This window comes from Chiloscyllium plagiosum, unplaced genomic scaffold (assembly GCF_037043375.1).
Source record: "Chiloscyllium plagiosum isolate Xiang-an unplaced genomic scaffold, Cpla_swu_hap1 HiC_scaffold_34, whole genome shotgun sequence".
Taxonomy (NCBI): Eukaryota; Metazoa; Chordata; class Chondrichthyes; order Orectolobiformes; family Hemiscylliidae; genus Chiloscyllium; species Chiloscyllium plagiosum.
Genome location: NW_028270172.1, coordinates 30666804 through 30694794, shown reverse-complemented (window position 1 = coordinate 30694794; position 27991 = coordinate 30666804). Strand labels below are relative to the sequence as shown.

At 41.0% G+C, this 27991-nt stretch overlaps 1 protein-coding gene and 1 pseudogene across 7 annotated transcripts in view; both read left to right on the top strand.

The window, feature by feature from the left end:
* Positions 1-27991, top strand: part of LOC122564410 (catenin delta-2-like) — a 1213649-nt gene that overhangs the window by 121606 nt on the left and 1064052 nt on the right. The gene's annotated exons all lie outside the window — the stretch shown is intronic.
* Positions 226-12159, top strand: LOC148141133 (uncharacterized; annotated as a pseudogene).

Here is a 27991-nt window from a genome sequence, read left to right as displayed (position 1 = left end):
ATTGCAACATTTAAGAGGCATTTGGATGGGTATATGAATAGGAAGGATTTGGAGGGATATGGGCCGGGTGCTGGCAGGTGGGACTAGATTGGGTTGGGATATCTGGTCGGCATGGACAGGTTGGACCAAAGGGTCTGTTTCCATGCTGTACTTCTCTATGACTCTATTTGTGACCAGTTCGAATGAACCTCGGGGGCCAAGGTCAACCGAGGCAAGAGCGAGGCCATGCTCTTCAGGAACTGGGCCAACCAATCCTTCATCCTCTTCACCATCAGGATTGACCACCTAAAGGTGCTGGGTATTTGGTTTGGAGGGGCTGGGGCTTGTGCCAAGTCTTGGGGGGAGCGTATCAAGAAAGTGAGGCAGAAACTGGGCAGATGGAAGCTATAGTCGCTCTCCATCGCGGGTAAAAACCTGGTCATCAGGTGTGAGGCATTGTCAGTGTTGTTAGATGTGGCACAGGTCTGGCCTATTCCCAGAACCTGTGCCGTCGCAGTCACCCGGGCCATCTTCCATTTTATATGGAGATCAAAGATGGCCACTGTCCGAAGGGACTCGATGTACAAAGCAATTTTGGGCAACAGGGGAAAAAACACACCCAATGCCACCCTCACCCTGATGGCCACCTTTGTGTGTGGCTGCATCAAGCTATGCGTGGATCTCTGGTACGCAAACACCAAGTGTCACTACATACTGAGGTTCTACCTGTCCCCGGTGTTGCGAAGGATGGGCCTGGCCTCGCTGCCGCGGAACGCTTCGAGTAGTTGGACCGTTCCATATCACCTGTCCTTCGTAGAGAAATTTATGAAGAAAAACACCTTTGACCACAACTCCATCAGGAAGTGGTCAGCACGTCGTGTCCTTGAGACCCTTCGGGAAAAGGAGAGGGCGGCTCCTTTTAAGTGGTTCCCTGGGCAGACTGTCAAAGCCATTTGGTAGAATGCCTCACCGCCAGAACTTTCCAACAAGCACCAAGACATGGCTTGGCTGGTGGTGAGAAGGGCTCTGCCTGTGAGATCCTTTATGCACGCCCGGACTCTCTGCTGCACCGCACGCTGCCCTCGAAGCGGCTGCGGGGGGGGGGGAAGAGACTGTCACACACCTCCTTCTGGAATGTGCCTACGCAAAAAAAATCTGGAGACGAATGCAGTGGTGTTTGTTGAGGTTCGTCCCAAATTGCGCTGTACCGCCGGACTCTGTGCTGTACGGTCTGTTTCCCGGGAAGCACACCGAGACGAACATCAACTCTGCCTGGAGGATCAACAACTCGGTCAAAGACGCTCTTTGGTCTGTCCGAAACCTGTTGATCTTTTAGCTGAAGGAGTTGACCCCGACTGAGTGTTGTGGACTGGCACATTCCAAGGTCCAGGACTACGTGTTGAGGGACGCGCTGAAGCTTGGGGCAGCTGCCACCAAGGCGAAAGACCACTGTGTAACAGCTGCCTGCCAAAGAACAGGGGGCCCACGCAGTAAGTGGGCTCTGCTGACGCCTCAGCTAAATATATGGATGGTAAACGTACAGACCTGTATATATGAATGATTACTCTATCTCTGTATGCAAAGAAATGGAATGATTACATATGTATGGCATGACCAATTGTACAGATCATCAAAATATTTTTGTGAATAAAGTATATTTTTGAAATAAAAAAAAGAAATGTCTCTAACCTGGAAAACATTGAAAAATGGAACACAATAGGAGAGGTATAAACTCTGAGACTTCGGACATTGCATTGCTGTTCCTTCAGTGTCAGTGGGTTACAATCCTTGAATTTCCTCCCTAATGACATTGAGTCTACCGAAACCAAACTGACTTCAGTGGCTAAAGAAGCTCACCACCACCTCCTTAAGGCAAACGAGGGATTGGCAATAAATGGTGGAAAAGGCAGGGATGCCAACGTTCCATGAACATTGTTTTTTTTAAAGCTCATATCTGTTGGTAACACTGGATTGAATGCTGATATCCAAGGAAGGGAGAAGGAGGTCAAAAGGAAGAGCAATGTCTTGCCCTACAGAAGCCTGTTTCTTCTGGCATAGTAGGTAGGTTGTCATGGAGGTCAGTGGAAATGTCATGCCCTGAGAGGCTTAACAATCTTGTCTGAGTGGTTGGGACTATTGAATGGCTCTTTAAATGTCCCATCTCATCAATATTGACATTCTGTCACATTGCCCGCATGCCATATCTCCATAACTCACTCACCCTTAATCCACATCAATCAATTGTCTTAGCACTATCATACCTCACTGGGACAGCACACTGGAAATCAACTTGGCAGAAGTGAGGACTGCAGATACTGGAAACCAGAGTTTAGATCAGAGTGGTGCTGGAAAAGCACAGCAGGTCAGGCAGCATCCGTGGAGCAGGAAAATCAACGTTTCGGGCAAAAGCCCTTCATCAGGAATAGAGGCAGGGAGCCTCCAGGGTGGAGAGATAAATGGGGGTGTGGGGAAGCTGGCAACGAGTACAATAGGTGAATGGGGGTGGGGATGGAGGTGATAGGTCAGGGAAGAGGGTGGAGTGGATAGGTGGGAATGGAGATTGACAGGTAGGACAGGTCATGGGGACAGTGCTGAGCTGAAAGTTTGGAACTAGGATGAGGTGGGGGAAGGGGAAATGAGGAAACTGGTGAAGTCCACATTGATGCCCTGGGGTTGAAGTGTTCCGAGGCAGAAGATGAGGCATTCTTCCTCCAGGCGTCAGGTGGTGAGGGAGCGGCAGTGGAGGAGGTCCAGGACCTGCATGTCTTCAGTAGAGTGGAAGGGGGAGTTGAAGTGTTGGGCCACAGGACGGTGGGGTTGATTGGTCCGGGTGTCCCGGAGATGTTCCCTAAAGCGCTCTGCGAGGAGGCATCCAGTCTCCCCAATGTAGAGGAGACTGCATCGGGAGCAATGGATACAATAAATGACATTGGTGGATGTGCAGCTGGAACTTTTGATGGATGTGGAAGGCTCCTTTGGGGCCTTGGATGGAGGTTTGGATGCAGGTTTTTCAATTCCTGCAGTGGCTGGGAAGGGTGGGTTATGGGGGGGGCGTGGACCTGACCAGGTAGTCACGGCAGGAACTGAGGACCCCTTCGCATGCTTCCAAAACACTCCATCCACCTGGACACCCCGTGCTGACCTATTGCCTGCCCTCAATCTCTTCATTTCCAACTGCCGCCGAGACATAACCGCCTCAAACTGTCTACACCCCCTCCCCCACTCCAACCTCTCACCTTCACAACGTGCAGCCCTCTACTCCTTCTGTTCCAATCCCGACCTCACCATCAAACCAGCAGATAAAAGGGGTGCAGTGGTAGTCTGGCGCACTGACCTCTATACCGCTGAAGCCAGACACCAACTCGAAGACACCTCCTGCTTCCGCCCCCTCGACCATGATCCCACCCTCCATCACCAAACCATCATCTCCCAGACCTCATCACCTCAGGAGATCTCCCACTCACAGCTTCCAACCTCATAGTCTGGGAACCCTGCACCACCCGATTCTACCTCCTTCCCAAGATCCACAAGCCTGATCACCCCGGCGGACCCATTGTCTCAGCATGCTCCTGCCCCACCGAACTCATCTCCACCTACCTCAATACTGTCCTATCCCCCCTAGCCCAGGAACTCCCCACATACAATCAAGACACCACCCACTCCCTCCACCTCCTCCAAAACTTCCGTTTCCCCGGCCCCCAACGCCTCATCTTCACCATGGACATCCAATTCCTCTACACCTCCATCCGCCATGACCGGGGCCTCTAAGCCCTCCATTTCTTCCTCTCCCGACGTCGTCAACAGTACCTTTCCATTGACACTCATTTGTTGGGCCGAACTGGTCCTCACTCTCAACAATTTCTCCAGACCAAAGGGGAGCCATGGACACCCGTATGGGCCCCAGCTATGCCCGTATCTTTGTCGGCTACGTAGAACATTCCATCTTCCGTAGTTACACCGGCACCACTCCCCACCTCTTCCTCTGCTACATTGATGACTGCATTGGCGCCACCTTATGCTCCCGCGAGGAGGTTGAACAGTTCATCAACTTCACCAACGCATTCCACCCTGACCTTAAATTCATCTGGACCATCTCTGACATCTCCCTCCCCTTTCTGGACATCTCCATCTCCATTAATGATGACCGACTTGACACTGACATTTTTTACAAACCCACCTACTCCCACAGCTACCTGGATTACGCCTCTTCGCACCCCACCTCCTGCAAAAATTCCATCCTGTATTCCCAATTCCTCCGCCTCTGCCGTATCTGGTTCCAGGAGGATCAGTTCCACCACAGAACACACTGCATGGCCTCCTTCTTTAGAGACCACAATTTCCCTTCCCATGTGGTTGAAGATGCCCTCCAACGCATCTTGTCCATATCCTGCACATCCGCCCTTAGACCCCACCCCTCCAATCGTAACAAAGACAGAACCCCGGTCCTCACCTTCCACCCTACCAACCTTTGCGTAAACCACATAATCCGCCAACATTTCTGTCACCTCCAAACGGGCCGCACCACCAGTGATATATTTCCCTCCCCCCACCCCTATCCGCTTTCCGCAAAGACCGTTCCCTCTGTGACTACCTGGTCAGGTCCACTTCCCCCTACAGCCCAGCCTCCCATCCTGATACCCTCCCTGCTACAGCAGGAATTGCAAACCTGCGCCCACACCTCCTCCCTCACCTCCATCTAAGGCCCCAAAGGAGCCTTCCACATCCATCAAAGTTTCACCTGCACATCCACCAATGTCATTTATTATATCCGTTGCTCCCAATGCGGTCTCCTCTACATTGGGGAGACTGGACGCCTCCTCACAGAGTGCTTCAGGGAACATCTCCAGGACACCTGCACCAACCAACCCCACCACCCCGTGGCCGAACATTTCAACTCCCCCTCCCACTCTGCCAAGGACATGCAGGTCCTTCCACCACCATCCTCTGTCTTCTCCTGTCAAACCAATTTTGTATCTAATTGACAAGCTGTCCCTGAATCCCATGTGATTTAACCTTATGAACCAGTCTACCATGCGAAACTTTGTCAAAGACTTTTTTATAATCCATGTAGACAATATCTTCCGCTCTACCCTCATCCATCTTTTTGGCTCCATGCTCAAAAAATGCAATCAAGTTAGTGAGACAGGATTTTCCATGCACAAAGCCATGCTGACTATCCGTAATCAATCCCTGCCTCTCCAAATGCATGCAAATCCTATCTCTCAGAAACCCCTCCAACAACCTATCCACTAGTGATCTCAGACTCACTGTCCTGTAGTGTCCAGGCTTCTTACAGCCTTTCTTAAATAAAGATACTACATTAGCCACCCTCCAATCCTCTGGCACCTCACTCTTGGCTGTAGATGATACAAATATTTCTGCTCGGGGCCCCACAATTTCTACTCTAACTTCCCACAATGCACTTGATCAACTCTCTGAGATGCATCCGTTTTAATTTTTTTAATACCTCAAACACCACCTCTTCTGTAATAGATTCTACCTACAGGTAAACAAATGTGAACTGTTGAATAATAACTCTTAATTCAAAGTGCAGTACCCTTATAGAACACCCCCCAACTCTCACATCCAGAGAGACAAATAAACATCATTGCTATGGTGGAAGGAAAGACTGGAAAGGCAGTTCACTTGCTGTGACTGAGATAAGCTACTTGCTGGTTAGGACATGCTGATCTTTAGATACTTTATATTTCCCTGTGGGAAACACAGAGCAACTGATTCACAAATTATAAAGTAATTGACTTATTGGTTAAAAGTATCAGCTTATAGCAAATGATGGGAGAAATTCTGCAGGCTTCAGGAATTTTCTTCCGTAGGGAGAATCACATCACCTCACCTTCCCAAGGTCCAAAGGCTTCTGACAACAGTGATCACATGCTCAAGTTACTCACCTACTCACATGCCAGTCACAGTTTTGTTGGCAGGCTCATGGCTTCTGTCGTATCAACTTGTCACCACTTTACAACTTAACCAGGCACTTACTGCTGACTCAGTCTCACTTTATACGCTTCCCCTGCTATCAGTTCATCTTCAACCAGTCTTCACCACTGGTTAAACAAAGCATTGGCATAAACATCATTTACAACGAGTTTTGGTAACTCGCTATTAGGAGTACAGAAACTACTTCCATAATTCTTGATTTTGAAACAGTCCTTTTCCCACTTGAGGCCACATTTAAAAATAGCGAAAAATAAAAAAGATACAGTTTTTGTTATACTCTTAGCTCTGCTTCACCAGTGTACACTAAGTGCTGGAATTCTATCACCCTCTCAGCTTTCCAACACTGAATTTGATTAGATTAGATTCCCTAGTGTGGAGACAGGCCCTTCAGCCCGACAAGTCCACACCGACCATCCGAAGAGTAATCCACCCAGATCCAACTCCCTTTGACTAATGCAGCTAACACTATGGACAATTTAGCATGGCCAATTCACCTGACCTGCACATCTTTGGACTGTGGGAGGAAACCGGAGCACCCAGAGGAAACACACACACACAGACATGGGGAGAATGTGCAAACTCCACACAGACAATCGCCCAGGTACAGTAGACTTAGGCAACACTACTTCCTCACAGCACCAGGTTCGATTCCACTCTTGGGCGACTATCCGTGTGGAGTTTACACATTCTTCCCATGTCTGCGTGGGTGTACTCTGGTTTCCTCCCACAATCCAACGTTGTGCAGGTTGGGTGGATTGGCAATGGAATATTGCCCATAGTGTTCAGGGATGTGTGGGTGAGGTGCATTAGTCAGGGGTAAATGTAGAGTAATAGGGTAGGGGGAATGGGTCTCAGTGGGTTACTCTTTGGAGGGTCGGTGCACACTTGTTGGGTCGAAGGGCCTGTTTTCATTCTATGAAGACCTTTATGAAGGGGTCAGAATGTGATGAGTCAACAGGCAGGTTTTGCCTATAGCCGAATCAGGGATTAAGGGTCATAGAAGTACCAGCTGACCAGAGGGAGAGGCCACACGAAATTTGTAAATGGGCATGATTGATCCTGGTTTCTTTTAAAATTTCCCATTTACTCTTGTAACTCAAGTTACTGTCTGAAGTTTGTCATGTTCTTTGTATAATGCCACGCATTATATAATCCATGAATGTATTTTGAAAAGGCCATCTTAACAGGTTTAGAATAAAATATTTTTACTCATGTACAAAAGATAGGCTTCGCTGGCAAGACCAGTATTCATTAACCATCCATAATTATATTTGACAAAGTAATATGCACTTCCTCCTTCCAGCTGCTGTTGGTGTAGAGTAGGTGTATCCACAGTGCAATTAGAGACCAAGTCATACATATTGACCCAGCATTGGCAAAGGTATGGCAAAACAATTCCAAGTCAGGGTGGTGTCTGGTTTAGGTGAGAACTTGGAGTTGGTAGCTTTATTTTTTGTTTTGTTTTACATGTTGGGGATTGAAGGTTTGGTAGGTCCATTGATTGTGAAAGGAGTGAATTCATGGTGATCAAGCTGACTGCTTTGTCCTGGATGGTATAGATCTTCTTGAAAATGTTATTGCAGTTACAACTCATCCAAGCAAGTGGAGACTAGTCTATCACACTGACTTTTACTTTGTAACTGTTGGGCAGAGGTTGCAGCTTCAGGCAGTGAGATACTCATTGCATATTTCTGTCTGTGACTATTTCTTGTAGTTTAGATGGCAGGTCCAATTTAATTTCTACTCAGTGATAGTCATGGGGGATGCAACAATGGTAATACAATTGAATTTTATGGGGAGAAAATCAGGTGTTCTCTTAAAGATGGTCATAGCTGAGCAAGTCAGTGGCATAAGCTCGTACCTGAATGTAATCTAGGTCTGTTGCATGGGGACAGACTGCTTCAATATCCGATGAGTTGCGAATAGAATTGAACTCTTTGCAGCATCAGCGAGAATCTCCATTTCTGACATTGTGATGGAAAGAAGATCAAGGATGAAATAGCTGAAAATGGCTGAACCTAGGGACGACTCTGAAGAACTCCTGCAGTAATGTCCTGGGGCTGATGCCATTGACCCCAACACAACCACATCATCTCTGTACTAGGTATAACTCTGGTTGAGAAGAGAGTTTTCCTATTTATTTCTATTGATTTTACTTGTACTTGGAGCACCTTGATGGTCTGAGTAGAAAATAATTATTTTCTTAATGTGATTTATCAAATAGGATTTGATAGTAATCATGCAGAACAATGTGATATTCTGACATACAGTGGACATATCATAGACACATGGCTATTATCTTAGCTATTCACATGAATGATTTCATAATACAAAACTGAGGCAGAAATAATATCAAAGAATGCGAAGATCTGAAAGGGCTAATAGTGAAGAGTGCTTGAGAGACCATTCACTGTGACTTTGTCACATGCGCCTGGGAGGGAGCAGTTCAGGCTCTCAGAGGAGTAGGACTTCTATTTGGGTCCTTCTCAGTCTCTATAATTTGTACAAAGTTATTTTCATGTAATTTGTTTAAGACAAGAACCTCTTCCTGTTAAACTATCAGGTATTTTCCTCTGCCATACTCAACTAAGCAGGCTGTGTAGATCCCAGCCAGGAGAGAGGATGGCAGCAACAAATGTATAAATAATTCATAGAAAATTATGAGCATTGTGAAGATTCATTTTGCAACACACTCACAAACTGTATCTGAACTCCCATTTAAAGTGAATTGAATTTGTAGAATTTGTCCAATTTACCAAAACAAAACTTTACATGCACCTAATTTGCAAAGCATTTTCATTGATGAGAACTGTAATTTATTAACTAAGATAAAAGTGACACAAATGACATGTATGGTTAATTTATCAACTCATAGTTCAAGAAATTCAGGTAAAGAGCAGATATATAATTATTCAAATATCTAATAGTTGTTTGGGTTATATCATGCAATCATTAGTTTTGTAAATACAGCATCTTATGCTCTGCCTCATGATCAGAAGGCTTTTGAAAAGTGTGAAATGTCCACAGTCTATATGGTTGATACAAATTAACCAACTGCAGAAAGTCAGGGCTTGTCACGTCAGATATCATACATATTGAAGGATGTGATTATTCTTTGTTGGCAATCAACCTTCTGTACCAAAACCTAAATATTGGAAGTGGAATCATTTTGGGCATTGCTAGAATTTTTAAGTTCTAAATTTGAAACTTTTGATTTTTTTGTCTTGCTTTTTCTTTTCCTATTTCTCTCTATCACAATCTAATCTTGTTTCTCTCCTTTTCTCTTTTCTGTCTATTTTTTCTAATCAAGGGGTAGGTGGGACTTGAACTGAGACTCTTCGTTCAGAGTTAGGGACTACCACTGCATCACAAAATCCCTTCTTTTCTCTTTCTGCACCCCCAACTGACATGAAATTCAGCCACTCTGCTTTACGCTTCCTTCACAATGTTGCACCGCTTATTTGACAATTCTTCAGTCCGATCGGTTCAGAAGATGCAACCTGCTCTCTGGTTTCCTCATTGCAATATCATCAGTTTGCACTTAGCAACTTGCCACTCAATAAATTTTGAAACCAGTATGTGCTAGAGCAAGTGTAACTAACAGCGGATGCCATTAGCTTCCCTGCTACCTCGAATTATAGCCCATAATTTCTGCATAAGTTAGAATGTTGGAATAGTCCCTTTCTAATAGACACATTTAGATCTCTCAGTACAAGTAAATTCACGATTCACTGTTCATTTCAATTAATATAGGGTTTACCTATTCTTTTTTTGCTTTATCACCTTTAATACTTGATTCAATTGTTGCTAGTTTTACTACAGTTCATGGAAACCTTTTTTGTGCAGGTTCAGATCTTCAGAAGTTGGTAATAAATAATTACTGGTCTTGGCCTAGCTACCAACATCTGAAATAAAAGAGAGAACTCGCACACATATCTTCCTTTTCACAATCTGAGGATGTCTTAAAACACTTTACAACAAATGAAGTACTTTGGAAGTGTGTAACTTGGATTTCGATAACTGCTATACCTTGGATTTCTATTTTGCTGTATTGGATTTTGGAAGCATTATTGCAGTAATCCTTTTTTGCTTGATTAAGGTTTTCACATGCAGTCATTTTAAATTGGTCAGATATCTGTTGGAACTCGTCCTGTGTTTGATGGAATCATTTATTTTCATTTATACAGTTAATCCATTATTTTTACCTTAGTCTCGTGTTACTTAGATTTACTCTGTAATCTTGCTCAGACATGACATTAATTTATAATGTTGTATCTAAATTAAGTGGTGTGATCGTTTCATTCATTACTCCTGGTAGTTCCTATTTCTTTGGCTAATGTGCTTTAGAATTTTACAGCGCAGAAACACCTCATAGTTGGCTCAATGTGGCCTTCTCTACTTTGGAGAAACCAAACGCAGACTGGGTGACGTCTATGTGCAAGCATGACCCAACCTTCCTGTAGCCGGTCATTTTAACACTGTGTCCTGCTCACATGCCCACTTGTCTGTCCTTAGCATGCTGCAGTGTTCCGGTGAATCACAGTGCAAACTGGAGGAACAACATCTCATCTTCAGACTAGGCACTTTACACCATTCTGGACTTATTATTCAGTTCAACACCTTCAAATTGTAAACAATGTCTTCCCTTTCCTTGCTTGTAACTTCTGTTATGATGTCCTCTCTCCCCTCCCCCCATCCCAGTGGGACCGTCTGTCCTTTCAAGTCTGGCAGGAGAATTACCATTGTCCTGTCATTCTCACATTCCGAAAACTTAATCAGAACTATCAACATTTTTTCTCCATCACCCTACACCCACTACCAACCCCCCCAATAAAAAGCATAAATGCTGCCCCCTCTACACTTCACTTCAGTGCTGATGTAGTCATCTAGGCTCAACGTTAGTTTGCTCTCTCTCCACAGATGCTGTCTAACCCGCTGTGATCTCCAGCATTTGTTATTTTCAGTTCTTCATTGCTGGCCCAACTTGCCATATGGAAATAGTTTTGCTTCTACCCAATTATCTTATTATTGTCTTTCTTTTTTCTCTAATATGTCCCCTATAATTGTATCTCTCAGCTATCACCTCAACTAATCCATGCAGTAGTAAGTTCCACATTCTCAATATTCTATAAACTTGCAGCTTCCACGTCAATGTAAAAGATCTCATGCCAGGAATTTCAATGTATGTTTTCAGTTTTCCAGTCCTCCAAGCTTGCTCTGAAGTCTCAAGGAATTGAAGGTTGGCCTCCTGGATATTGAGAAGCAGTCTCAGATTTAATAGAGTTTTTTTGTTTCATTTTCTGATAGAAACATAGGAGCAGGAGTAGGACGTTTAGACCATTGAGCTTGCTCTAATATTCAACGATGGATCATTATCCATTACACTGTTTTTTTCCCCAAACAATCCAAGTATCCCTTTTATCTCACAAAAGATTTACAAGGGTGTTGTCGGGTTGGGAGGGTTTGAGCTATAGGGAGAGGCTGAAAAGGCTGGAGCTATTTTCCCTGGAGCATCGGAAGCCGAGGGGTGACCTTATAGAGGATTACAAAATCATGAGGGTCATGGATCGGGTAAGTAGATGAAGCCTTTTCCCTGAGGTAGGAGAATGCAGAATTAGAGGGCATTGGTTTAAGGTGAGAGAGGAAAGATTTAAAAAGGGACTTAAAGGGCAACTTTTCCCTCTGGCAGATCACTCCGTGCACATATCACCCTCTGTGTGGAAGTGGTGAAGGCTGGTACAATTACAACATTTAAAAGGCATCTGGATGGGTATATGAATAAGAAGGGTTTAGAAGGATATGGGCCAAGTGCTAGCAAATGGGATAGCTCAATTTAGAATATCTGGTTGGTATGGAGGAGTTGGACCGAAGGGTTTGTTTCTGTGCTGTACATCTCCTTGTTTCTCTCTCGTTGATATTTATAAATCCATCAACTCAAATCTTCACCACAAGTACAAAAATTTTATACTACTCTTACAGCTTCAAATCAAATATTTCTACAAGTAATACTTTCCAATTACATGTGCACATCTCATACTGCTGACACGTACTTGTTATAGGAAACCTATATTACTTCTCCCCCATCAATCCATCCTTTTTCCATACTGTCAATTTTATCTTTCACTATTCCTGCACACAAATCATTTTGTGATAAAGTTCAACATACTGTTGGTCTTCCTAATTGCTTGCTGCTCTTTTATTTTAGTCTACATTGACTATTGACAATGAAATCTTGGTCCCTGTGTACATTTACACCGGCTAATTTCTTACTATTGAAGAAATATTCTACACGCCTGTTCCTCCTATCAAGATAATTGACTTAACATTTTTCTAGATTATATTCCATCTTGTTTGTTCACTAAGGCTGCCCAAATTCTCTTGAAGCCGTTTTGCATCTTCCTTACAATACGTACTCATATCCAGCTTTCTGTTATCCTTGAACCTGGAAATGTTACTTCTGGAACCCAAATTCCAGATTATCGACATATAATATGAACAGCTGTGGCTCCAGTACTGATGTTTCAGCTACCTCATTAGTCACAGCATTCCAATACAAGAATGACCTGTTTGTTTCTATTCTGTTTTGTCCCTGTTAGTGAATATTTAATCCCTGCATCCTGTCCCATGTGCTCTCATTTTGCTAACCTGTCTCTTGTAGGCTTCATCAAAGCCTTCTACAATCCAAATTTACTCCATCAATCAACTGTTAGTAACATCCTAAATAAGTCCAATGTGGTTGCCAAACACTATTACCCATTTACCAATCCATGCTGACTACACCCAATTATGTTATTGTAACCAAGTCACAATTTATCACATTCTTCATAATGGAGTTTGGCATTTTCTCTACTACTGATGTAAGGCTAATAGATCTGTGGTTCCCTGCTTTCTTACTCCCTCTCTCCTTTAAATACTAGGGCAACATTTGCTACTCTCCAGCATGCAGGATCCACTCTGAAATCCATAGAAGTTTGTAAGATGATAGCCATTTCCATAGTACCCTGGAATGCAGAATATCAGACCCTGAGGACATACCAAGTTACAGTCCTTGTAATTTCTCTAACACATTTCTATAATGGAAGGAAATTATAATTACTATTCTCCCCAATTTCTTGAATGTCTAATTCTGGGCAAGTTCTTGAATCTTCCTCAGTGAAGACTGATGCAAAATAATCACTTAGCTTCTCTACCAATCTATAAGGTTTTATAAATTCCCCTGAACCAATTTATATAAGATCATCGTCATTCTTCTGAACTGTAATGAATAAAGGCCTAACCTGTTTAGCTGGTCTTGATAAGTTAATCACTTCATTCCATGAATCAGCCTTTTGTATCTCTTCAAATTGCCTCCTTAAGTACAAGGACTCCAGGTGTAGTCCCATCAACACCCTGTTCAGGTCTAACATGACACTTCTATTTTTAAACTCCAACCCACTCGTAATAAAGGCCAACATTCCATTTGTTTTCATTACCTGCTGCACCTGTACCCAGGTCCTTCTGTGCTGAACTGTCTCTCTCGTTTTGTCACATGTCATGGCCACAGATCGCCCTTCTCTAACTCAGCCAAGTCTCCATTTGTATAATGTGCATGTTCGACCAGTGAATGCCACTGCATTAAGGAGAAGTTGGTGTAACAAGCCTGATTTTCCTGGGATTACAACAAAATATGAAGACAAGGGACCACAGGAATTGCTTGATGTATAAAGACCAACGTTAAGCTAAATCAACAATTTGCAATTATGCGGTGCCTTCAAAATAGCAAATAGTTGCAATGCATTGCCCAGGAGAAAAATAACTTGAGCTCCCAGTTCTTCAGCAATTAATTTAGGAAGTAAAACAAAAAAAAAGTATTGTTAATACTAGCTTTTCCAATCTGGGTATTAAACATTGTTGAAATTTTGTGGCTTCTCTATATTGTGCAGTCCTCTGTATGCTCTGTCCAGGAGGAAAGGTGCAGATGTTTCCAGTATTTTTGGGATAGTTGACGCTGAATTACACATGTTGGGTAAGGCAATTCCGGCTATATTTCCAAAACAAATCTCTCCCTCAGTAACGTGAATACAGCGGTAACTTTAAAGGGTGCCTTGCTGATTAGAATGCCATGCTGCATGCCAATGTTTGTATAAAGTTATTGTTTAAGAAAGGATGGAAGTTCTTAAATTATTGGTGCTCCATGAAGCTATAAAATCAATAATTTACTAATCTTGTCTTGCTTTCTCAGATCGCTTTTTGATGAGTGTTGGTTTCAATCAGAAAAATGCCCCATGTTTGCGAATCTAATACCCAGATGATATTCTCAAGTCATTCTGCACTGCAGTCAGCTCATTACAAGGCTGTAAACAATCAAATGTCAGCACTTGCAGCTAGTAAAGTTTACAAAATTGCTGATGTCTGGACCACCTACTATTGTAATCAGTTCTGTTTGTGACTGGTTAGAGACACTATTACTACTGAAAACTGCTGGCAGCAACATCACTGTTTTTTGGAAAAACAGCTTGGCTAAGTATAATTGGTGCTATACTAAATATTCTAAACTTTATTCAACAATTTTCTTTTCAAAAAAGAAACAATGCACAGTTATTTGGTGACTTGAGAGCTGTACTTCAAAATCTCTGATCATTAGGAGGCTATTTTATGAACATTGTCTTTGCTGATCCAGCCAGCTTTCAATAAGCAAACCTTTAGCACAGATGGTGGCTGTCACCTGATTTGTACTGCAGACGAAAATTTGTTTAGAAATTGGCTGAGACAAGAGAGATTGAGTACCAATTTGTAATTGATTGACACTTAATGATTTAAAAATTGAAAACAGGTTTTTGTTTTTAATGAGACCTTAAATAATGGGATTGTTCCACTTAAAACAAAGAAGGTGAAGGGCAGATTTGATTGAGGTGTCCTTTTACAGAGATTTTGAGAAAGTAAATCATGGAGGGTTGCTGAAATTTAATGTCCTTTCCAAGGCAGGTTTGGATAATGAGTGAGGGAGAGGGTGCGTTTATTCAGACGGAAGGGGACAGAGTGAGGAACCTGGCACATTTCTATCTCTGCCCTGATTTAAGTACAAAGTGGATAGGCATCAGGATCATCTGGCATTTAATCAGCAGTAAGCAGGGCAGTCTCCACACAGTAAGGCCAAAAAAAAAACCAGGAAGTCTGCTGTCAAGCTTCTGCATATTAGAGGTGGGGGCAGGGAGCCCTCATTGTCAGGCATTCATTGTATGACTGAGGGACCGAGTATCAGGGAGGGGCATGGAGAGCATGCATTAGTGACAACTAATGTTGGCAGATAGGATCAAGGAATGCCCTGAAGTTTTCTATAATTATATCAGGAATAAAAGAATGATGAGAGAAAGATTAGGGCCAGTCAAGAAAATTATTGGAAAGTTGTATGTGGAGTCTGAGGAGATAGGGGAAGGCGCTGAATGAATATTTTGTTTGTATTCACACTGAAGAAAGACAATGTTGCTGTTGAGAACATTGAGATACAGGGATACTAGAGTAGACTGGATTGAGGTTCACAAGGAGGAGGTGTTAGCAATTCTGGAACGTGTGAAAATAGCTAAGTCCCCTGGGCCAGATAGGATTTATCCTAGGATTTTCAGGGATGCCGGGAGGAGATTGCAGAGCCTTTGGCTTTGATCTTTATGTTGTCATTGTATACAGGAAGAGTGCCAGAAGACTGGAGGATAGCAAATGTCCCCTTGTTCAAGAAGAGGAGTAGAGACTACCCTGATAATTATAGACCAGTGAGCCTTACTTCACCTGTGGGTAAAGTGTTGGAAAAGGTAATAAGCAATAGGATTCATATTCATTTAGAGAGGAATAAGTTGATTAGGAATCATCAACATGGTTTTGTGAAGGGTAGGTCGTGCCTCACAAACTTTGAGTTCTTTGAGATGGTGACTAAACGGGTGGATGAGGGTAAAGCAGTTGATGTGGTCTAAATGGATTTTAGTAAGGTGTTTGATAAGGTTCACTGTAGGCTATTGCACAAAATACAGAGGCATGGGATTGAGGGTGATTTAGCAGTTTGGATCAGAACCTGACTAGCTGAAAGACAGGGTGATGGTTGATGGAGTTCAGTTACTAGTGGTGTACTGCAAAGATCTCTTTTGAGGTCACTGCAGTTGATCATTTGTATAAATAACCTGGATGAGGGCCTAGAAGGATAGGTTAGTAAATTTGCGGATGACATTAGTGTCAGTGGAGTTGTGGATAGTGCCAAAGGATGTTGCAGGTTACAGAGGGACATAAATAGGCTGCAGAGCTGGGCTGAGAGGTGGCAAATGGAGTTTAATGCAAAAAAGTGAAGTGATTCACTTTGGAAGGAGTAACAGGAATGCAGAGTACTGGGCTAATGGTAAGATTCTTGGTAGTGTAGATGAGCAGAGAGATCTTGGTGTCCATGTACATAGATCCCTGAAAGTTGCCACCCAGGTTTATAGTGTTGTTCAGAAGGCATATGGTGTGTTAGCTTTTATTGGTAGAGGGATTGAGTTTCAGATCCATGAGGTCATGCTACAGTTGTATAAAACTCTGATGCGGCCGCACTTGGAGTATTGCGTACAGTTCTAGTCATCACATTATAGGAAGCTTGTGGGCAGCACGGTGACAGTGGTTAGCACTGCTGCCTCACAGCACTAGAGACCCGGGTTCAATTCCTGCCTCAGGTGACTGACTGTGTGGAGTTTGCACATTCTCCCCGTGTCTGCGTGGGTTTCCTCCGGGTGCTCCGGTTTCCTCCCACAGTCCAAAGATGTGCAGGTCAGGTGAATTGGCCATGCTAAATTGCCCGTAGTGTTAGGTAAGGGGTAAATGTAGGGGTATGGGTGGGTTGCGATTCGGCGGGGCGGTGTGGACTTGTTGGGCCGAAGGGCCTGTTTCCACACTGTAAGTAATCTAATCTTAGGAAAGAGGGCAGAGGAGATTTCCTAGGATGTTGCCTGGTATGGAGGGAAGGTCTTATGAGGAAAGGCTGAGGAATTTGAGGCTGTTTTCATTAGAGAGAAGAAGATTGAGAGGTGACTTAATTGAGATATATAAAATCATCAGAGGGATAGATAGGGTGGACAGTGAGTGACTTTTTCCTCAGATGGTGATGGCTAGCACAAGGGACATAGCTTTAAATTGAGGGGTGATAGGTATAGGACAGATGTCAGAGGTAGTTTCTTTACTCCGAGTAGTAGGGGCACAGAACGTACTGCCTGCAACAGTAGTAGACTTGCCAACTTTCAGGGCATTTAAATGGTCATTGGATAAACCTATATGGATGAAAATGGAACAGTGTAGGGTAGATAGGCTTCAGATTGTTGCACTGATCTGTGGAACATTGAGGGCTGAAGAGCCTGTACTGCGCTGTAATATTCTATGTTCTATAACCCCTGTCCTTCCTTCTGACCCCGTTAAACCTTATTTTATCCTCACTTGCTTGTGGTTTGTGTCTGTCACCTCACCCTGGGTCTCTGGTGGCTGTAGTCATTGCTCCTCTGATGGAACTGATAGTTGCCTGTCTCTGGCCAGCAGCCTTTGGGGTTGGGATTTGCAACTCTCTGGACCTGTTAGCCTTGGCAAGGCCACTGCTGGTCACTTAATTGCCTGATTAGGGAAGGCCCATCATGTGAAGAAGGTGACTCAAATTCTTAGTACCTGTCCAAACAGCAGGCGAAACTGCTATTCCTATGTTAAATTCCATTTTGTGTCTCCGTAGACAGGTAGATTTGCAACCAAAGAACACAAATTTCCAGGGGGGAAATGAGAAGTAAATAACTGGATGATTGGGGATACACTTCTTGATTTGTTTTTGAAAAAGAAGACTTGATAACTTCAAAGGGAATTTGACATGTGTGGAAAGAATGTTTTATTTTGCTGGGATATGTTAAAAAGAGAAGAGTGAGACAGATCATGTAACTCTCTTTCAAAGAGTCAACATAGACTCAATTGGCCAATTGACTGACTCCTGTTGCTGCAATATTCCAATAACCCTGATCACGTTTGCACTTGGAAAAAGTGCAAAACTGCCCTAATGCTATTTTAGCACGTTGCCTAATTTGTATGATGGAAAACTCTTCTATTCATTGAGTGAGTAACATAATCGCTGAAACAAATCCACTCTTTAAGTTGTTTAAAAGATACTTTACATGTAGAAAATACATTAAGAAATGAAGGTATTCTGTAACTTGTATATATTGCAATGTCATTCACCATTATCTTGAGCTTGAAGTAGTTTATTGCCACCATCCCCTTTCCTTGATTGGGTCCAAGGATCTATTCGGCTCAGACTTGAGTCTGAACAAGGAGGGGCTATTGTCTTAAACAAAAAGTACTTCATTGCATGATGTCAATCAGGTTAAAGTTACTTTAGCAATGTAGACATTATTCATACAACATCCAAGGGACTGAGGGTAACTAGTCTGCGCTCTTTGAGATCCTAAGATGTTCTGCTTTTCACCATTTTAATGACCGCCCCTGATTAGATGGAGCTTAATGCAGTTTTCAGAATTTTTGCTCAGCAGTTTTATCGTATTCAGTATAAATGTGTGTATTAATTCTAATAAGCTGACTGACAAAGATGATGTGTAATGCTGCATGTTGTCCCTAAATGCACATGGAACTGCAATATGCATTTCCCAAAAAGTGATCACTCTCTTATTTTCAGTCATAAAGACCTTCTACTGTCTTTTTTTAATGCACTTGTTAACCATTTCCATCAGAAATCACCTGCTTTCTCTGATTTTCTGCTTTTGGCACCCAAAGGGATGGGTTGAGGATCTGCTTTATAGTTCTTTGGGTAACACACTCATTATTGGATTCAGGTCCCACTCCAGTATCTTGAGTGCAAAATTGAAGCTGACCTTTCAATGGGACACTAAAGGATTGATTATTACAACAGTGGAACTGGAATACTTTTGATGACAATTGTATGATTTGGATAGATGAAAAAGATACCAGGACACAATTCAAAAGGTCAAAGGAGTTTTAACTGTCCAACATTTTATTGTTCAACCAAAAACAGGTAGCCCAATTCTTATCACATTGTCAACATTTCCCTAAATGACATCAGTAACTGCAATCAGAAGTGTTTTGTTGGCGGTGGAGCACAATGGAATCATGAAACATTCTATGCACATAAAAGTTCTATCTTTCTAAACAGTTCAGATAATATGAACTGCCAGTCCATTGTACTTTGCTTTTCTAACTTCTAGTGAAGCATCAACTGTCAGTTGCCTCTGCATTACATCATTATAAACAGTTGTGGGGGGGATCAAGCTCCAGGCTATAATTGCTCATTTTGTTACAAAGCATGCTGAAATTCTGATACTATCACATTTCAGTTTTTTTTTCGAAATGTAGACTGTCGATGCCAGAATAAATCTGAATTAGGTTCCATCCTGTATACAATCAGTTACAGATGGTGATTCCATACCAGGGAATTGAGAGTAATGATTTTTGAGACATTATAATTAAGTGTCTGAGATGTGTTATTTTATTTTGCATTAAAGTGTGTATTGGAGAAATTGGAGAGATCAGTTCAAATTATCCGGACAATGTTATTGAACAGCTGGAAAGCACTTCTCATCACAATCCACCATCTTTTCACACAATTTATAGGAATAAATGATTCCTCACTCTGCTGCTGTTTCAAAAGTTGGAATCAATGGCATGAATTGACAATCATTTAAATAGGGAGTGAGCCAAATAACTGTAATTGCGAAGGCTGAATTTGTCTATTCAACTAATGTTATGAGTAAAGTGGGGAATTAACGTGCAATTTTGATGATTTTGAAAAACATTTTGTAAGCATGAATACTTCAAGTTGCATTTATGTAACATCTCTTAACATTTTCATAATCGCTTCAAGGGTGTAGCCTGAATGAAAATTGGATGCTGAATAGGAGGAGTCAGTTTGAGGGACATTTAATGCAGGCCTTGCAGTAGGAGAAATTCTTATTTGTTTGACGTCCCTGTCAAGGAGGGCAGTGACTTATTCCTCCCTCTATCCAATACAAAGGTACCAACTATCTATTAGCCATATATGTGGACTGAACAAATAAAATACACAAATATCCCAGGGATAGTGGCTTTTTTTTTTATTTGGAGTTGGTTTCACTGTCTTCATCTGGTGTTAACTGGTAGCTGTATCAAATTGTTGACATTAATAATGCAGTCCACTTTGAAAGGAATGAACCCATTCTTAATAATTCGCAATCGTATGACATAATTAGCACCCTAATGATCATTTTCAGTTTGAAATACTTAGTCCCTGCATTGTGGGCACTCTGGCTTCCATTCCATTGACAAATAGTGCATGTCAAAGTAAGCATTGAAATATTTTGAGAGCCTCAGAGGAGCTTCCAATCCAACCCAGTGCATTATTACATGTGCTTGACACTATATTGTTTGTGTTAAATGAGTCTTGAACCTCAAAGTAGGAGAGGCTCCTTTGCAGGGAATGGAGGCACCACCATGCATGCTGCACAGGTTGGTAACACACATTTGACCCATTTTAAATGCTATCTTTCTCTTGAAGATTCAAGTTTAGTGTGCAAAGTGATTGATTGATTGCTTCTACAAGAAAAAAAAGACTTTTCTTTTTCATGTGTTTTAAGAAAAGTATATTTCAACAAAGATATATTCAAAATAGAATGAATGGTTTTCAGATTTTGAAAGTGGAATATTTAGGCAACATGGGGTTTTGAGCAACATTTCCAAGGAATGGAGAGATGTACACAGTTTGAATGTTAATCAGGAATCTCCAGGTCATAGGACCAAAATAGCTAAAAGTTCTTGACACCAAATAAGCAGGAATATTTATCTAAAAGTACACGTGACTGTTGAAGAATATAAATCTTCTCCGACTCAGGCATTGAAGAGATTTGTTCACAAGGAGAGAGGCTTAGAAATGAGCTGTTGGCAGTGAAGCTTAGGTGGTCATGACATGGTGGAAGACTCGGTAATGAAAATAATCCAGGATTATTTTAAAAACAGAACTGCCATTGACTGCTTCAAATTATTGTTCATTTCTCATCACTCCAAACAATGGAAGGTGGAATATTTTACAGAAAAACTTCAAACCTCATGCTGATCGGCATTCCCATGACAGTATTGGTTAGTGAATTCCAGAATTTAACTAGGTATGAAGAAACCCAGTTATACATCAAAGTAAGCGTTGTGTGTGATTTGGAAGAGGATGGTGTTTCCATTATATCGCTCCTGTTACTGGAGTGGGTGAAAATGGTCACAGAATGAAGGATTTCTTCATGGATGGAATACAAAGTACAAGCTGCCACCACAGTGCATTTTTGGAGGGGTTAGGTTTTGAGTACAGTGGCACAGATACTGATATACAGTTGTAGTCTGAATGCAGCTGCACTTAGAGTATCCAGCCTCCCTACTGCTGGGTATTGAACTGAGATGGTTAATTAGCAAACTCTTCAGCTAATGACACCTAGACCATTTGAGATGTTCGGTTTTGGGGACTTGGCAATGATGAGCAAGTAATTGTTTCATTTAAATATTCATTTTCGGTATGCGGACATTACTGGCGAGGTCAAAATTTACCATCTCTAGTTGGTCTTTAACAATGTGGTGAGCCATCTCCTTGAGTGGCTGTAATCCATGTGATTAGGGTACTTCCACAGTACTGCAAGACCCAATAATAAAGATGTTAATGTCTAAGTCAGCTTTTTCTGTGCTTTGGAGAACAATCTATACCTGGTGATATCCCCAGGATAGAGTCATACAGCACAGAAACAGACGCTGCAGTCCAACTCCTCTATGCTGACCAGATTCCTTGATCTGAACTATTCCTGTTTGCCTGTGATTGGCCCGTATCCCTCTAAATCTTTCCTATCCATATACCCGCTCAAAATTCTTTTTAAATGCTGCAATTGTACCCATCTGTCCCACTTCCTGTGGGCAATTCATTCCACATATGCACCACCCTCTGTGTGAAAAAATTGCCCTTCATGTCCCTTTTAAATTTTTCCCCTCTCTCCTTAAGCCCATGCCCTCCAGTTTTGAACTCTCCTACCTTGGGATATTCACTTTCTCTATACCTCTCATAATTTTATAAACCTCTAAAGTCAGCCCTCAACCTCTTACGTTCCAGGGGAAAGTGTTCCAGCCTACCCAGTCTCTGTAACATCTTTGTAAATCTTTTCTACAACCTTTCCAGAGGTAAACTGATAGTAGGTGACCAGACCTGTACACTGTACTCCAAAAGTGGCCTCACTAATATCTTGCACAGCCACAACATGACATTTCAACTCCTCTACTTAGTATTCTGACCAATGAAGGCAAGCGTGCCAAATGCCTTCTTCACCACCCTGTCTACCTGTGATGCCACTTTTTTTAGGAACAATGTACCTCGTCCCTAGGTGTAATGCTATCCCTAATCAAAAATGCCACACCCCCTCCTCTTTTGCCTCCCTTTCTTTCCTTCCTGTAACATTTATATCCTGGAACATTAAGCTGCCAGTCCTGCCCATCCCTGAGCCATGTTTCTGTAATTGCTATGATATCCCAGTCCCATGTTCCTAACCATGCCCTGAGTTCATCTGCCTTCCCTGTTAGGCCCCTTGCATTGAAGTAAATGCAGTTTAATTTATTAGTCCTACCTTGTCCCTGCATGCCCTGACTGTTTGACACACTTCTGTTCTCAGCTGTACCTGTCTTAGATCGATCTCTTTCCTCACTATCTCCCTGGGTCCCACCCACCACCACCACCACCATCCCCCCCACCCCCACCCCCTCCCCACCTTACTAGTTTAAATCCTCTCAAGCAGTTCTAGCAAATTTCCCTGCTAGTATATTAGTCCCCTTCCAAATTAGGTGCAATCCGTCCTTCTTGTACAGGTCACTTCTACCCCAAAAGAGATTCCAATGATTCAAAAATGTGAATCCTTCTCCCATACACCAGCTCCTCAGCCATTCATTCATCTGCTCTATCCTCCTATTCCTGCCTTCACTAGCTCGTAGCACTCTGTTAGACAACATCTGGAAGCTCTGTCTTCTCTACTCAAAAAGAGAAAAATACAATTGAAAACAAATGAAGGAAATTGTTTGTCCATTTCCTTGATTCTTGAAGACTCCTTTGAAGGAATAGCTATGTATATGACTTAAATTCAATGACAGTTATGGGTCCAGCCCACTAAACAAAAGAATAGATAAGTAAGATATATAAAATGACAAAATAGTCTTGAACTCTTCATCAGTATCTCCCAATGCATGGAGACTTGTAGTACAGTTGTGGTGTACAGATCTGAGCCAAATGATCTGGGTTCAAATACCATCTGTTCCAAAGTTGTGTTACAACATATCTGAACAGGTTAATTAAAATAATGTCAGTGTGCATTTCCCCACTATATAACACTAAATGACCTTTTTTGATAAGACTCCAACTGATGTCTTTTGAAATATAATTTTCCAGGTAGTTTATCTTAAAGCACTGCAGTTTTGCTCAGTAATTGAAACACAGAATTTACCGTGGTTTATTTGTAAATTCAGGGCTGTCTAAAGGCTTGGGGAGGCACGGTCTTTAATTTTGGTCCGAAACTATATTGGACAGTAATATAATTGTAAAATGATATTTTATATCTACAGACTTAGGGGTGGAGAAGTAGAACCTAGTGCTTGCAGTATTTGTGTGCCTTTATTCAAATTTAATTAAATTGTGTAATTTTTCTGGTCACGTGCCATTCAATGAGCATTTTGGGGAGGCTCAGGAAAAACAAAAGCCCAGTAACTTTTTCTCATATTTAAAAAGCGGTTTAAGCTTGGATTCTTCACAAGAACAAATTGAGATTAGATCTTCTAGAAAAACTTGTTCCTCTATTTAATCTGAAGATTTTGAACTATGCAGTCATGTTAATTTATATGAAATGCAATGCTTTTATTTACATTGAGCGTCCTTACATATTTACTCACTGTGAGCCATAAACCTTGCAAAGGAATATTCTTACAAATTGGCTTCATTTTGATATCTTTGCACTAACATGCAACACTAATATACATAACATGCCTCATTTTCATTGGGAACTCCACCAATAGATGATTCTGGCACATTTGACTTTGAGTCAAAAAATGATATCACATTAGCTGTTCAAAATAAACAATATGATCAAATTATTAATTGCAATAGCAGATATTTTATTTTGCACATTGATGTGAGCACCAACATGAGTCTTTGAGTTTAGCATAAGTATTTGGTTATGACAGCAATCATGTCAAAATCATTGTAGATTCATCATTTTTTACAACATAACATGCCACAGTTGGAGAGGCAGAAGTTAACAATTCATTATATGTAGTGAAGGAAAACATCTTTATTTTTCATACATAATTAATTGTATAAAGTACATCTTAGTGTCTGAATAATGAATGCTGTGTATAATTTATGTTCTCTGGAATAATGAGAAATTTTGAATTTGGAGGGGGGTGTAGTGATGCAAAGTAGGTAAGGTTTCTTTCATTAGTGCAATTCAATTTAATTAATGGAAGCTCACCAAGTAGTGATTACTGTATCACAAAATTTACAATTCAGGTTTGTCACTAACTCAGTTTCTTTATTTGCTTCTTTTCCAACTATACAGAGTTGCTTTCATTGACTTTAACCTGAAATCTCTGGCAAACAAGATTGCCCAGTCCATTTCTTCCCTTTTCATCATTTTTAATGGTGACAATCCACTTAAATCCCAGTAGCCAACTTCCTGCTCCAAAACCACAGATGGCACTCTGTTAACTACAGAGTGGATAAGAATTTTTGTCTGTCTATGCAGCTGGTTCTCATTTGGGTGAGCGTCCTTCTCATGCTTCATGTATTTCATTGCATCACATACATTAATAGTCCATCCAACTGAAGTTTGTTGTGTTGCAGATAATCTTTTCTAGTACCAGATCTGTGTTTCTGTGACTTGCATTGGCTTGGCAAAAGGATGATTTTTTCTATTGTCTTGCCATGAGAAAGTTGAATTATTGTCAAATTCTGGAAAGTACTGAAATTCTGTGACATAAAACACCGGCAATATTGTGATAGCTTTAAGAAATTGTTGGGTCAGTGCATGACAGTGAGATATGGCTTTCTGCCCACAAGACAATTAAGTTCCTCACCTCAGCCAGATTGCTGTTTTGAGGGTCAGTCATTAAAAGAAACGGAAAGCTGAAGAAATTTGTTCCTGACTTATCATTAAAATGACATGAGTGGATCTTAGAAGTAGGTTCCAGGGAAATGCTGAAAATCTGACAGAAACAATTAACTAATTTGCTATTTGATTTTGCACCTCAAATAAGCCTGCATATGTGTTTTGGAGATCTCAAATCAACGGCGAGCCTGATGTTAATATAGCTCCAACTCAGGCTAAAAGTGCGCAGTAATTTCTCTTTATTGATTATATCGGAAAGCGAGTATAAATCAGATTAGACATTGGCAATTAATTACTTCAGTTTTTCCTTAAAGCAAAATATATACTTTTTGATAAGAAAATATCACTGCTCTCTTCACTTTACTCCTCACCTGATGACTAATGTGTTCTTGGAGATGGGCTTTATTAATAGCAGATCATACTTTCCTTGAATCTTTCTCTCATTTATAAAATTTCAAAAACTCTTGAATCTTTCTAGAATTGTGTATTATATTTCCTTGAATCATATCATACAAGAGGTCCCTATATGACCTTGTATGCCTGTGCTAACTCTTTGAAAGAGCTAACCCACTTCTATGATTCCATCTCTTTCTCATACAATTTTCTTTCAACCTCCAAAATGTATCCAATTTCTTCTGAATGTTATTATTGAATCTGCATCCACTGAACTTTCAAATAGTGCATTCGAACATGTCCTATCTGTTAAGCCACCAAGGCAGACGAAAGCACATAGAGTTAATGAATGTGCATGGCCTGTGTTTTAAATAAATTTTGTCTTTTGTTTGAAAATTGCACATTGCAACTTCTTTTGCTTTTGTTGTTGCTTTAATCCTTAACTTCTAGTTTGATTGCCTGGCATCCTGAGATGGTTTTGCCTCCATGTTAGACAATTGAGAGTTTGAGTGGAGAATGTGTTTTCAAGTCCCATTCCATAGAATTGATTACAAAATGAATGCAGAAATTGAGTGAAGTAATGCAGGAGTGCTGCTTTGTTGGAGGTACCATCCTCTGCTTTAGTTAAGTCAAGATAGCATATTTTTGTTTAATGTGGATTTTGTCACACAGTGGTATTACCGCTACCTCTGCATCAGAAGGTTCACATTCAAGTCTCACCTCAAGATGTGATATCATGGAAATGTATCATAACAAATCTAACCAGCTTTGATTGTTATTTTTAAAAGAGAGCCTGTTAAAACGATGGTAGAAGATCTCATTAAAACTAGTTGAAGACGAGCATGTGAGTTTTCTCAATGTTTAATTCAACATTTACTACTTTACTAATGACATTCAAATAGTTAAATAATCATTGATTTTGCTGCTGTTTGTTGTACTTGAGTTATGTGAATTGGCCATTTATTTTACTGTATAGTAATTATTTGTAGTGGGAAGGTTTCAGGGCAAGTTGGATACACTTGTGTTGTTATCTAAATGACATTTATTTCTGGTGGTTTTGCATGCGGTCAGCATCTTAAAAACTTCCTTAACTAAAAACTTCTACTGAAATGTATGTAGTTTTGCACAACATTTAGTATGATCCTACAAGTCAAACTCCATTGATGTTTTTGTTTCAGAAAAAAAATAACTGTACCTTTAAAAACTCATAATACTTTTGCCTAGCTAAAAATTTCGAATGTTATGGATTAATGTTAGACAGTATTGTGTTTGAGCAGACAAAGAACCAGCTCAGGAATATATTTTCAGTGTGGACAGATGCAATACGATTCTTTCACTGAACTGCAATTAACTTCCAACAGAGCATCACAAAATTCAAAAGCAAATTGTAACCTTGGAAAGGATTGTAGATTTGAAAAAAAGATAGCGGAAGTAAGTGTACTATCAAGAGTTAGCTGTGCAGCTGTGTATTTTCCTCATTCTTTCTTGCCATGATTTACATTTCCATCTATATATGATATTATAATAACATAATTAAAATTAAGCATTGTTAGACTTTAGTATAAGCATGATATAAAATGAGGGATTGCAATTGCAGAAATGATATCCACTATGGACAACCATAATGCTACAATGTTAAAGAGGTGTTTGTTGAATTGGGATTGGATAGCTTAGGAAATGATGGACTGAATGCCATACTTAGCTTTAGCACGCCACTGAGAATTACATAATCAAATTTTGTTATTGTTTTAAATTATACACTATAATGCTAAAGTAAGTGATAATTAATTACAGCAATGGCATATCATAATTTTCCTGCTTCGGGACTTCATTGCTATACGCTGTCAGAAATTTATTATAACTGTAATGAGAAATATCATTGATAATCAAGCAACTCAACTCCAGAAGCTAGACAAAGTTTAAATGTTTTATTTTATCACCCAAATAGTCCATTTGTTTCTCTTTATTATTGTTATGCAAAACAAAATAAACTTGCAATAGATTCCCTCAATAACTAACTTCTGAGTTTATTAAAAGCTAAATATATTGTTACAATAAGCGACAAAGTCATTTATCAATTAAGCTACTTTGCAAGATTAAACTGAACCTGCCTTTATCCCAAATGTATGCACAATTATATACAAACAGAACAAGAGAACACCAATCTGCAGAGGATTATACATGGGGGGGGGGGGGGGAACTGTGGAAGATGCAATGAATTTACTTCTTACAGATGCTTCGACAATCTGTTGATGAGATTGATTGCCATTTGTCACAGAGCAACTGAGGAAGACCCTCATGGGATTTTAACTGGGAAACAATTGGGAACACTGACATTTTATAATTTTAATATTCACAAACACTGCATTAAGACTGAGTAAGAAAAAGCATTCCTCCTTTTGCAAACTTGTCCAGCAATTGCCAGCTTTCTTCCAGTTCCCACTTCACAGGAGAGGCAGAATTTGACACATCCAGCTTGGAAGATTTTTCTTTTAATATCTCAAGTCTTTTTGCAAAACAGA